This window comes from Maylandia zebra, linkage group LG3, assembly GCF_041146795.1.
Source record: "Maylandia zebra isolate NMK-2024a linkage group LG3, Mzebra_GT3a, whole genome shotgun sequence".
NCBI classification, from domain to species: domain Eukaryota; kingdom Metazoa; phylum Chordata; class Actinopteri; order Cichliformes; family Cichlidae; genus Maylandia; species Maylandia zebra.
The window spans coordinates 42992048-43006052 of NC_135169.1; the positions used below are offsets into that span (position 1 = coordinate 42992048).

The window sequence follows — 14005 nt, forward strand, 5'->3', positions numbered from 1 at the left end:
TGTTCAGTAAAGACATGAAAAGTCTACTGTTGTGTTCCTATTTTAGATGGCGTTTGCCTATAACTGTGACATAGGAGACAATCACGCAGCATTTAATGAGTCCAAGGGGTTCACAAATGTATCCACAATACACTCAGACACACACACACACGCGCCTACGTTTCTAACACAGAACTAATGCCAAGAAACTGCAGCTTATTTCAGGGGAAACAATCAACAAACAAAATCTCATTTGCACCTCCCAGCTTTGTATTTTGACAATTAAACAGCCTTTTCTAACAGCTCGCTGCATTTCTGTACAGACCCATTTGTGTAGTTCCCCCGCACACACAAAGTTAATAGTTGCCTCTTAACCACAGTTTGTAATTTCCACTTGTAAACTGCAGCAGCACACTTCATTAAAGCAACACACTCTTGGAAATATTCAGCTCGAATGTGCGATTCTTTTCTCTCACCAATTCGTTCCTAAAGTCATTTCTGTCCTGTGCCTGTACGTCTGAGTGCATTTGTCAGGGTTGTACGCATGAAGCATTATAGACAAATGAGGACCAGCATGTTTTTCCTCCCTCACACTGCATTTACTGCGGCTCATTGCTGGTAAACTGTCGACCAGGAGCAACTTGGAAATCATTTGGAGACACTATTACTAATGCAGGTGAAATAAATAAAAGAAAAATGACATGCAAACGGCTCCAGAGCAAAATTAGAAGATGATGTTGTGCGACTGTGTGTGTGTGTGTGTGTGTGTGTGTGTGTGGATCTGTCCTTCTCTCTCATTATCCCCAGATTGAGACAAATAGAGGGGATCTTGCCCTTCGATCTAAACCTCTACACCATTTACCCTCACATCACAGCTGAGCAAGTGTGCCATGTGGGTTTCTGTGTGCATGTTTCATTTAGCCTTGTGAGAGGTGTGTGTGTCTAACACCAATGCTGTGTTTGCCACAGAGTCCGTTTGTGTGTTGTGATATCGCACGGTCATTTCAATCTGTGGGTGAAGGTGTGCATTCAGTCACGGATGTTCTCTGGATGTAGGTGCAACGCTTGTGTGTGTGAACAGAAGCATTTACCACACTGGTGATTATGCGCGACATGTTTGTGCACAGTGGTGCTCAATGAGCGCACTCGTTTGTGGGTTTCAGTGCTGCGTATATTTAGTCACTGTGTCTCACAATTTTCAGTGTGTATCACAAGCAGAAAGCAGGAGCTGATTTAAAGAAAAATTCCTGAACTTATTTAATAAGAGGATTAAGTACAAGTATGTGAAATCCACAATATATGTGGTGGCATATTTGTTGACCTGGAAGAAAAGACACAAGCATCTTGAATTGACTGGATTGGCGGTGGGTGCACTGATAAGGCAGTCACCGCAGGTATTTCAAGCTGGCCTAAGAAACACTGATTTTTTGAGATATTACAATTTATTAACATGTTACCCGTTTACCTGATCTGTCCACTTGTGTCCAATAATTACAGATTGTAGTAAGGGATCTGTCACTGCTGCATACGAGTCAAGTCAAGCATGTTTCAGTACTCTCTCAGTGGAATAACCTGAAAGAGCAAAATGAACTTCCTAGTTCCTCTCGCTTTGCCTCATCTCAGCCACTGTGTGCGCCTCTGACAGGCTCTTTGCATTACAGTGCTGCCACTCCTTGCTGTCCAGGCAAAATGATGAGCAATTTCCTGCTGCTGTGTCCTGTAGAGGAACAGATCGCTTAGATCCAGCTTATTTTAAAGTGCTTAAGAATGCCGGCAGTATGACTCACAGTCTACAGAAGAATGTATTTAAGACTTAAGGCTGCATTGAGAAAAAGAACCTAAACATGTGAAATGCATAAAACCTTTGCACCATAGTGTGAAATACTACAAAATCTAAATCATCAAGGGTGAAAATGGCTTTCAGTTCCCCCCCCATCTCATTCAAAAACACACCTATATACTTGCTGCCGGCAAGGACGTGTTCTGCAGCTGCTGTCAAGGTTCCATATTTGATTCAAGCTGCACAGTGCTGACCAAACTTCACCTTTTCTCTTTGATGGTAGCCCACATCTACTCAATTGTTTAAGAAGGGCCATTCAGCAAAATCCTTTTAAGTCTGTTCTAACACTCTGTGTATTTGGATGCAGGATGAATTAGCAGATGGGGACCTGAGCAACCTTTACAAGGGAGAAATCATTGTGGTCAGATGGCAGTCGCATCTCTGAAAACAGCAAAGACTGTGGGCTGCTCTGAGTCAGCAGTGGCAGCTACTTGCTCATCTCTATAAAGAGATGGTAGCAAGCACGAATATGCATAACCTCTAGGCAGGGACACTGCTCTGTTTTTTTTTTTATTGCACTGTGAGAAGTACTGACCAAATCTTTGAACACAGGAAAAGAGCAGAAAGTAAAAACAGGAAAGTCTTATTTAGCTTTATGGTGCTCGCATCTACATTAGATTTTGTTCGTCTTCTTCACAGCTCATTGCTTTCTGTCAATTTTGGAGAGGTGTGGATGTTCAAATACAAACTCCTTTGCTAAATCCAACATGCTGCTTTAATTTCCCGTCAGAAACAAATATGCAACTGATGGCACACACCACTAGTGAGTTGACCACTGAACCAAAAGAGAGACATCGATGGATGTGTTCAGCGGCGGGTCAGTAGGCCGACTCCCCTGCAACCGTTTTCACTTTGAGGGCTAATTTGGCCTGACCAAACCAGAACAGGTCTGGCCTCTTTCTGATTAAGTGCAGTGCTACTCAGAGTGAACTTCACATCCTGCCAATCTTTCTGCTTAGTTCTCAGTCCGAAGGAAAAAAAGACTTTCCCCTTGTGTGCTTTACTTTAACCAGATTGAGCTGTAGAAGCAGATGATCTGCTTAGGATGCACCTTCGCCCTACTTTATGTGAAAATGCATTGTATTTTATTCATAAGTGCACTGATTGTGGGATGTATATAAACCAACTTCTGTGCCAGTAATGAGAGTTTCTCCTGACTCACTTGATCCGTTAGCCAGCATTAGGTCATGTCATTTATTTCGTTCAGCAAGGTCGCTCGCTCCGGGAAGAGAACTGGGTGCTACAACACTAGAGGTTTGATTAATTGTGAATCAACGGGCCATCAACTGGCCGCTCTAAATGACTGGATGAAATAATATATCAAACATCCCCTTGCTGGACCTTCCTTTGAGGGAGGTTTGGCTTACAAAGTTAAAAATATGTTGGCCCAAAGCAGCAGGGAAAATAAATAAATAAAAAGTCAAGAGGGAGAGATCAAGGAGCGACAGATATAAGAAAGAAAAAAAATGAATGATGGGGAGTCAAATGCTTGAAATGGAAATGAAGAAAGGAGATAAACAGGAAGGGGGCCATAAATTGTGAAAGATGAACAAAAATTTGAGTCTTGGGTTGAAATTTAGATACACGAAAAACCAATTCACCCATAACAGAACCACATCTCCATCCCTCATCTCGTTCCTCCCATCTCTCTCTGAAGTTTCATCTCCAGTGTGAGATTTTGTTGCAAAACAGAACTGCGCTTATGTGAAATTTGGGAGTGACTTAATTCCAACATCCAATAGCTCTGATGTTTTAGGTCCTGCCTTAGTAATGGGACACACACAGACACACATACACGCGCCCGAAGATGGTTTCCATTTCACGGCCGTTCCCAGCAGCTATCAGCGCGGCAGGGAAATCAAGCCCTCGACCACCGTTTGAAGTAGTATCAGCTGCACTCTCTCCTATCGCCTTCCTATCACTCCATCCAGCCCTCTCTTCTATCTCTCAGTAACCCCTCTCTTCCTCACTTATCTCCTTTATGCCCTCAGAGATCTTTGGCCCCTTCCCTACGTCCCCGTCCTCTCTCTCTTAATCATCATCGTCTGCTCCCGCTCTCATCCTGGTCCGACTGAGAATTGCTCGAGGCGGTAAAAACTTCGCTTCCCCTTGTCACACCAGCCGTCTTTTTTTCCTCCCCCTCCTCCATCTCTCCTTCCTTCTGTCCACCCAACCCTCCATCACATTTTGTGTAAAAATACCCCTACAACTACGAAATCCTGCAATTGCAGTTTGGAGATATTATATCCGAAATATGTTTTATCAGTACTTCTCTATATATGACTGCACCACAATCTTTCAGGCCTGTTTTTTAACAGAAGGTGATCGGGCCTCATTGTATGCTTCAATCTATAGCAAACCAAAGAGACGCAGCATGCGGAACCTTAGCTTCTCTCCTAAGGTCTCTTATTTTGTCACACAACTACTTATGTCACTTTTATGTATACAATTAAGTGCTAATTATGCTTGCATTTGCATGGAGACCATCTGAAAATGTGCATTATTGCCCCCATTTGTGCAATTCACTCCTTGTATTTCCTTTCTCAGCAAGAAACACTTTGCAAACACACCTGCATGTAGTTAGTTTAACCCCATGGCTACTTTTTTCTAAATTTTGCAAAGTAAAAAAAAAAATATATTAAAAAGAAATAAAAAAAAAATCCCGGAACTCAGTAAGAGCTTCATACCTGGAAGGCCAAAATGAATAACTGTGCACACTGTGGAAAAGAGAAACCTGGGAGAACTTCTCCTTATTCTTTCCAGCATGCTGAAGTGAGATATAGAGAAAAAGGTTTTCTAGGCTTGCATGTAGAAATGTAAATGTGAGAGTAGATAACATGCATTAGATATCGCAATATCTCGATATCCATCTCTCTGTATATAGATATATATCGAGATATCTATAGATAAATAGAGCTCTATCTATAGATATCTATGACAGATATATCGAGAGAGAAATATCTCGATACATCTCCGTCTGTCTGTGTACATTCACTCGCTAATGCAAATATCTAAAGGTATGTGAAATATCTAATCCCATGATAGCAGCTGAATGCATTTAGAAAATGTGAACATGAAGAGCTGATCAAGTTCAACCCGAGCGTCAGAATGAGGAAGAAATGTGATTTAAGTGGCTATCAGTGTGCCATAGTGCTGGTGCCAGACAGGTTGGTCTGAGGATTTCAGAAACTGCTGAACTACTGGGATTTTCCCCACACAACCATCTCTAGGATTTACGGAGGATGGTCGGAAAAGGAGAAAATATCCGGTGAGCAGCAGTTCTCTGGGCAAAAATGCCTTGTTGATTCCAGAGGTCAGAGGAGAATGGCCAGACTATCTTAGCTGATGAGAAGGCAACAGTAACTTAAGTATCAGCTCATTATAACCAAGGCTGTAAACAAGCATAACAAATGCAGAAGAGCATCTCTGAACACAACATGTGGAAGGTTGAAGCAGATCGGCTAAAGCAGCAGCAAAAAAACGACGATGGGCGACACTCTTAAGGTGAGAACAGGAAATTGAGGCTATTATTTACATGGACTCACCAAAATTGGACAACAAAAGAGTGTAAAAATGTTCATGAGCCTCAATCAGCTGTGACATTTGGATGGTCGGGTCACACTTGGACATAAACAGAAAGAAAAGCATGGATCCATCCTGCTTTGTACCAGCGGTTCAGGCTGCTGCTGTAACTGAGCATTGTTTAAACACTACAGCCCACCTGAGTACCTTTGCTGATCATGTCCATCCCTTATGATCAGTGCACCTATCTTCTGACGCCGCTCCCAGTAGGAAGAGACACGGTCACAAACTCAAGTCATCTAAAACTGGAGCTGGAGATTCCCCAACATGGATGTGCAGCTGACAAATCTGCAGCTACTGTGTGATGTCATCATGTCAATATAGACGTAAAATCTCTGAGGGACGTTTCCAGCACTTTTTTAAAAATCTAAGCTGTGAAGAATTGGGCAGCTATAAAGGAACAAAGGGGCCAGTAAACTCCAACTCTGTGAAATGTAATGAAACAGAAGACTAATATTAAAGTATCTCAATTTTAATCATATTAGTAGTAAACCGCCTCATTAGTGCTCTTTGACCTTTGGCTTTATAACAAAGACGGGGTCCAGTACAGACACCTAACTGGTGGGAGGGGGCAATGCGTGCCAAATCCTTATTCTGTGCATTTCCTATATATAGAATAACAAATCCCACCAATGGACTAAAAACAACACGGTGCCACATCTACATCTGAGCACACATTTTTCTGAAAGTGCATCCTTTTACTTATTTTAAATTAACTACATTGAGCCAGTGTAGGTCGTTGTCATCACTCTTCTTCCTCATTGTTAGTCTCCCACATTCTCCATCCCCAACTCCTCATCTTGGCTCTTCCTCCTCCTATAGCACATCTTCCGTCTCTTTTCCTCCTTCCTCTCCCCCCACCCCTCTACACCTCAGCCCTGTATTTGTCCTGCTCCTCATCTACATGCCTCTCTCTTGTGCACACACTCTCTCAGTCTGATGCTTGACGCTGCCGGAGACCGATCACAGCGCTTTCCTTTGCTGCTCGATGAGAAACCCACACTTCTTCCCCAGATAAGGACAAAAGAAAAGAAGATGAGATGCAGACAAATGGGAAAAAACAAAATCAAGAGTCAAGTGACTCTGTGGAAGCAGGACAAGTAAAAGAAAGATCCCTTCCTGAGGAGAGAAGAGATTTCTAAAAATACAAGCCAGCTTACTCTCTGCATTCTGTTATTTTCTCTCTCCCTTCTTTGTCCCCTCCTTCATTCAGTACCTGTTCTGTGGGATTAACATGACTTAAAATTCAATCAGCCTACAGCCCTGACGGAAGAGCGACAGAGGAGGCAGACAGAGCGCTGCAGCTGTCGACCGAGTGAGGGGACGACCAACGGGAGAGAGAGAGGCAGACGAAGAGAGAGATACCGACGAGAGAGAGAGAGAGAGAGATGGGTGTTTTTCCACGGAGCTGAGAGAGCGAAAGCCGCGGAGACGGAGAAATGTGACGGCTTCAGGAGTCATGGTGGTGGAATGATCCGGAAAACGAGGTTAGTAAATACATCTTTTTTTTCTCACAGAGGGCAAAACAGGGGTGAAAGATGCTAGATGAAGATGAAAGAACAATGAGACGACTCGAAAAACAGAAAAATAGCTCTACTGTGCTTTTGAAGTAGCAAAGTGCGCACAGGAGGAGAAGAGGGAGAAACTGGAACGAAAAGAAATGAATTGCAGATAATAAAAATTAAATGTAAAAAAAAAAAAAAAAATCCAGTGGGCTTGTAACATACATGTAGCTGCGGCACTAACATATAGATGCACACTGAAAGGAACACACTCGCCGAGAGACACTGACAGAGTGCAAAGATTTAAAGCACGATAATGAGATTGCTTTCTTAAAAGGTGCCGGTTTGATTGACAGGCCAGAGAGTGGAGGCGGGTGGACTTTTGAACCGTCTGACATTCGTGCCACTGATCAATAGACCAGTTGTTTTATTAGGCTCAGTGTGTGTCTGTGCGTGAGATTCGAAGACAGAGCAAGTGAACGGAGAGATGCAGAGGCTGTGCGTGCTTGCAGAGAGTATCGCTGCATGGCTACTTGGATGCGTGCGCCAGCATGTGTAAATGTGTTGCACGACTGTGTGCGTGCTGAGTGCATTTGTGAGCGCAAAAATCATCCATTGCAGCCTACCGAGAAGTGCTAAGAGGGTCTCGGAGCTATCGATTCCCTCTGACTGACAGGTGAGAGATAGAGAGGGAGTGTGGGAAACCGAGGGAGAAAGAAATGAGGGGTGGCAAGTTGAGGAGGGGGCCGTAAGAGAAGTGTGAGTGACAGAAGTTGTGGAAACAGGGAGGTGTGGAGGCATCAGAGGGAAAAGGGAGGTCAGCAGGGTGGAGCAGCGAAAGGCTGATTTATAATTTATGATGCACACAAAAGGAGTTTTCAAAATGGAGCACATGCACAGTACACACTGCATTTACACTACGTCTCTCTCGTTTTAGGTTTTCCAGCCATCTCCCAGGTTACTCCCAAACCACCTTTTCTGCACTTGCCTCCAAGGTCATCAACAAACGGCTAATTCAGCGTGGGAGAACAAATGCAGCAGCGAGTGTAGAAGAGCCCCGAGACACACCGGAGACCGCTCCTGGAAGTGAGGGACAAGAGGAAGGCGTGAAAAGAATCAAAACCGAGCGTGTACAAGAACGAAGAAAGGACCAGATGAATGAATAAAAGAAAAGGGGAGCTGAGAGTGGAGGCAAAAAAAGGAGCAAAGGGAGGGTGATGGAGGAGAGAGGTGGTGAGAAGGGGAGGTGAAGACTACTGCTTGGATTCTTACTTGACTGAACTGCTTGAGACAGAAAAGTTGAACCCAGCCATGAGGAAATCGTATCAAGATGCCATAAATAGGATTTTAAGCAAAGTGGATTCCTGGATTTTTTTCCAAACCCGAGTCTCTTTTTCGGAATACCGCGCCAGGATTGAGCGAGTAATTCAGGATTTCCCAGGTTTTCTTCATCTATAGAAGCCTAAGAGGATATCGTGGGATTGGAATTTCTCCAACTCTCTGGTTGTCTGACACTGACCTATATCCGTCTCCTTTTGATGTGTGTGGGGATGTGTGAGTGTGGAGTGGAGTAGGACAGGTTTCAGTGCAAGCACACAATAACCTCCCACCCCCCTGTGCTGGCTCAGAATAAGTAGAAACACCTGGGGCAAGATCTGTGCAACATACACACACACAAACACACACACCCTCAAACCAGGATAACATGTGGAGCTGATTCGGATTATAGAGCCGCACAGACGGAAAAGGTAATGTCCATGCAATTCCACACACACACACACACACACACACACACACACACACGGAAAATCTATATCTGCATGGCTAGCTCTCTTGTGCTGAATCATTGAGTAAATCAATGCAGTGCACACCAGCACTCACTGAACTGGGAACTCAGAGCTCTGTGCCCCTCTCCCTCTCTCTCCCACACACACACACACACGACTACAAAATGAACAAAAGTGCATTCAGAAGTTAGAAGTAGTGTCAAATCTACCACTTGGCACCAATTTTAAACTTTTCTTATCATCCTTGTATTCTTTTCACATCCTTTTTCACTCTACCCTCCCATTGAGAATCTGTGTGTGTCTGAGTGTCAGCCAGCCGTCTTGCATCACATTACCTACTAGGTGTGTCTCAGCTTGGCTTTCATCACCTTGCCTTTATGTAATCTCACCTGGCGTGCTGTGTGTGTCTGTGGGGTTGACTGTGTGTCTGTGGTGTCAGCAGCAGCAGCCTAAGCAGCACAGATCCGTACTAACCTCCCTTCGTTTGGGGCTTTTTACGTAAGCTTTGCCTGCGTGCGCACACAAACGCGCAGATTTGGCACACTGACACGGGAGATCAGACAGACTGGACAGACAAGGATAAGAGGGCGATGAGAAAGAAACGGAGAAGGGAGAGAGGGTAAATAGTGATGTGCGGAGATGGAAAAAGGAAAGGGAGGGGTGGCACATGATAGTGGTGGTGGGTATTGAAGGCTAAGAGAGGTCAGATGGAAGGATGGCAGAGGGTGAGTTATAATCAGTGACAGACTGTCATGTGACAAGGAAAAAACAATGAGTGGAAGAAGTAGGGAAGGATACACAGTGACGTGATGAAGGTCTTATGGTAACAGTGAAAAAGCAAAGAAATGGAAGGATCAAGATGAGCACAGTGTTGTATAATCGAGATTTCAGAAGCAAGAAACTACATTAAAATGAAGGCAGTGGGGGGAAAAAAGACCTGAGATGAGTGACTAGATAATAAAGTTAGAAAGAGACACATCCAGGCTAGAATACATGAATGAGGATTGACTGGGTAGGAATTAAAAATAGAAAAACAGATGAGAAGAAATAATTAACAGTGACAGATGGTCATCATTATGTTGCTTTCTACTGTTACCATTGGCTACAATTAGCCTTGCATGGCCCCAAAAACTCTGTTAAAGATCACTAACACCAGTAATGAACTATTTGGAGATATAACTAGGAGGGGAATACAACGTACCATAGGGCTTTTCCATGTAAAAAGACGAGCCAATTATCGAGTACCGGCTTATAGGAAGTGAAAAATCTACCTTAGAGGAACATTAATTATCCCAGAAACAAACGAGATTCAGCTTAAAACAATACGGCACATGTGAACAATAAGCTTTCTGAATAACCAAGACAGGGCTCATTATTTGCTCCGTTGATAGTTTACAGTTTTGACTCCCGCTTTGAACGGGGGCACAGCTAATGCAGAAGAAATGACGACTAACTCCTTTTGAAGTGCAACAAAGAGGCTGTTTGGTTTCTATTAAGCAAATCATCAATCTATAATTGGCTCTGCTCTCCTGCTACTGAGTTTCATAAGAATACAGAGCAGGTGAGTGTCATTTGACTCAAACAGTGAAATAAAAGCAGAATAAAAGAACAATTTCTCAATTATGTTGTTAATGCTCCACGTGGCTTCTTGTTACCGATGGTGCCTGCCCGTCATTCTCAGGCAACAGTAAGGCAGGTGAACAGATGGGGCACTTGCTGTTCAAAATACAAGACTTGCCAAGATAAACAAACCAAATGTGTGTATATATTATATTATATATATTTATTAACTGATGGGTTACCGGGCAGTGTTGGTTGTGTGCTAGTTAGTGTGATCTAGCTCAAACAACATGCAAATCCAGACATTTTTGCAGTATGAACTGCATCTGGCCTGTGAATTAAGACTAGGCTGGGTGATTATAATTATACTAGCATACTACAAGTCTGATATGCTAATAATTACATTAAACTTGCTCTCATGCATTTTTTAATCTTTAGAAATGGTAAAAATACCCCAGAAAAGCCAGCTAAACGTAGATTAGAGCCCATTACTAAATACTTATGCACACCACTTCAATATAGCAAAAAGTCAAACTTGGTTATGGTGACAGGACAGTAGCTGGTCGCGGGGCGAGGCCTCACTGAACAGCTGATTAATGAACAAAGAGCCAAAAGGAGGATGAGGGACCCAAATAAGTGGAAAAGTCATGAACATTAATGATAATTACATGAAACAAAAAAAAAGGCACGATTAAACATCAAAGATCATAACCTATGATGGATGTAGGATGTCCCACACCTGCTTGATTTAACCAACTTTCCATCAAGGAGAGAAGTGGAAAGTTTGAAACCCTGAAACAAGGGAAACGCGGTTACTGTCAGGAGGATGGCACTTGATGGATGAATGGACGAAAGAGGGGAAGACAAACGGTGAAGGGAGAGACGTGAAAAGCTGAGCTGTTAAGGAATAGTGGGAGGATCAAAGGATGAGGCATCAGGCCGCTGTCGGGATCAGGGATCAGAGCGGCAGATGATGGACAGAGAGGTACAGAACGATAGTGTGATGAAGAGGCGTAATTACAACACTGTTTAAGATAGGGAGGAACACTCGGAGGATGTAGAGAGACTGAGTAATGAAGAATGAAAAGGCGAGCGATGACACTTGAGAGGTAGATGATAAGAGAGCGTGGGGATAAGGGAATAGAGGAATAACAATGTCTGAGAAGAAAAACTGCACTAATAAAACAGAGACACAAGGAGGAGGGGGTGTGTGAACGAATGGAATCAATCCGATGGGACTGAATGATAAAAGATTGAGTAATTAGACAGTTGGTAGTCGAACGTAGATTTGTAGGATGTAATGATAGCAACGAAAGGATGACAAAAAAAAAGGATGAAAGTCAAAAGATGTCAAATGACGGAAGGAAGTGTGAAGATAAAAGTAGAGAATGATTGAAGGAGCAAAAGAAAGTTACCAAGAGGTTACCCGTAAAGAGGTGGAAGGAGCGAGCAAACGTGCTGTACAGAAAGTAAGGAAAGACACGGGGATGAAAGTATGAGTAATTAAACTGTTGACAGTCTGTTTAGGCACAGCAGGTGCCTGATGAGCAGAACAAACCGTAACCACGGCAACCACTGGAGACAGATGGAGGGGTGGGTTTTGGGGACGGAGATATCCAGGAGATGGGAGAAATGGGGGAAAGTCGAGTGTGAACGTGAGGAAACTTGGGGGAGGGGTTAAGTGTGGGGTCGGAGATGTGGTGGAAATTAAGACTTCACGCAGCAATCGTATTTAAAGAGAAGTAGAAACTACAGCTAGAGACGAACACTGTTATCTGTGCTCTCTTCATCCAGTTCTGTGTTTTATTCTGCCACAGAACGATCTCTTATCCTTCTAGAGATTAGAGAACATGATGAGCACACCTCCATTATCAAAAAGCAGCTACGCTGAACTTGATGTCCTTTGTAGTGGCAAAACACACTGCAAATATAAGATGGTCAGGTCAGTGTGCTCCAACAAGCTCCATCAGGCCTGACCCATTTAGTCCTGACCAAAACAGTGAGCAACAAAGAGAAGGGTCAGCTCAAAAATCACATAAAGGACACACACAAAGGAGAAACACGAATTAGAAAACAATAATAAAATTTATGGTTTCTGCAGCGTTTTATAAACACCTAGAACTAGATCCAATGAGTCCCAGCAGAATTTTGCAAATTAAGATTAGGAATTAACCCGCGTATCTGTGAAAGATTAGTCCACTCTAGCTAATACTGATCCAAATCTATGAAACTAAATGAGAAAATTAGGTTTATGTAATGTGTTTCATCTATGCAGACTGAGAATTGCTAACAAAATTTTGCAAAATTTAACTTGCTAATCCTGCTTTGTGAAAACCCCCTCTAGAGATGGAGGAAGAGAGCAGATGGATTTACAGGAACAGCACAAAACTTTGATGTGTTCAATCCCATCAAAACTTTTCTCCAACGAGCCTAAAATGCAAGATGTTATGACCCCATTTAAACCTTTTATCGCATGTTCAGTCTGTAAAAAGGCAGAAAAAGAGTAGGAAATATGGGGTCATACTTCCAAAGCCTAAGCGGTTTGGCATTCTTGCTGGATAAATGACTGTTGATTGTCCCAGCACTATACCATACCAAGACAAATCAAAGGTGCCCTTCAATCTGTCAGGTCCACTGACTGATATTCTGGGTGCATTTACTCTTCGATGATTGATTTTAGGCTTTTCATGAGTTTAAAACCAAGAACTGAAAAAGAAAGTCTGGGCTTTTAAAGCACCGTCAGAGTCTTTTAGACTGCTGAGATGCACATTCTTCACATCGAGTTTAAATCCAAGCCCGACAAAGGCAAACATCATGACCATCAGTTTGGAAGTATGTCCCACAATTCTGCCAAACACGCTGGGAACAGCTTCCTGCCAAACCAGCACTACGTCTTCAGTTCACATGTGTTTGTCTGCATTACAAATATCACCAACAGATGCAGTTGGTTGTAGATGTTCAAGTGAATCATGGTGCAGAATGCAGCGTGGGTGATGACTATCAGAAGGAACCGGCTTGTACTTAGTTGGAAACACTTAAGTCTCACAGCAAAGCACGCAGCATTTCTGCATGTATCAGCACTGCTAAGCATTAGAATATGAGACGCAGTAATCAACAAACTCAAGGGAAACCAGTTTCCCCTGCAGGCTCATTGCAGTGCAGCCTTGTTTTGTCTGCATTAGTATCACACACTGGGGGGAAAAAAAGCTCTTTGTGGTGAGTTACATTGCAAGTTGTGATTCATAACAGCTAAAAGTGGCTTCAGATCAAACGCGCCTGATGCTAACGAGACTCGAGCAAGGAATCGCTTATATGCTACATGCTACATTTATGCCTCCTTCTGATTCTACTTGTGCTACCCATCTCTTATCACTGGCCTTTTGTCTTTCCTCATTTAAGTTCCCTTGGTTCAGAGAGGGCCATGAGAAAGATGGGTGACCACTAGAGCAATATAGAAAATCGAATGAGATAAAATAGAAAAAGGGTAGAAAAAGGAACAAACACATTAGTGAAGACAGTTTATTTTTTATAGAAGTGTGCGCCTGTGTGGAAGTGTGTGTGCGCCCGTCTGTGCAGCATTAATCAATACATCCATCACTGTGATGCAGAGGCCTGGCTGGCATGTCACTGACCTACTGTGCTGGATGCAGAACGCTGATTGGGTAACTGTTCTCTTACTCAGGATTTCCCCTCACTGAGCTGAAAAGCCTGCTGAATCACCAAACTGCCACATGCATACACACACACACACGCGC

At 43.2% G+C, this 14005-nt stretch overlaps 2 protein-coding genes across 4 annotated transcripts in view; one reads left to right on the forward strand and one right to left on the reverse strand.

Annotated features, from left to right (window-relative positions):
• The window catches only part of pcxb (pyruvate carboxylase b), a 294409-nt gene that overhangs the window by 75178 nt on the left and 205226 nt on the right, over positions 1-14005 (reverse strand). The gene's annotated exons all lie outside the window — the stretch shown is intronic.
• Positions 6330-14005, forward strand: part of LOC101487083 (leucine-rich repeat and fibronectin type-III domain-containing protein 4) — a 35402-nt gene continuing 27726 nt past the window's right edge. The window contains exons 1-2 of the mRNA XM_004554352.4: positions 6330-6888; positions 7841-8651. The gene's annotated coding sequence lies outside the window, so the exon portion shown is untranslated. The remainder of the gene's footprint in view (positions 6889-7840; positions 8652-14005) is intronic.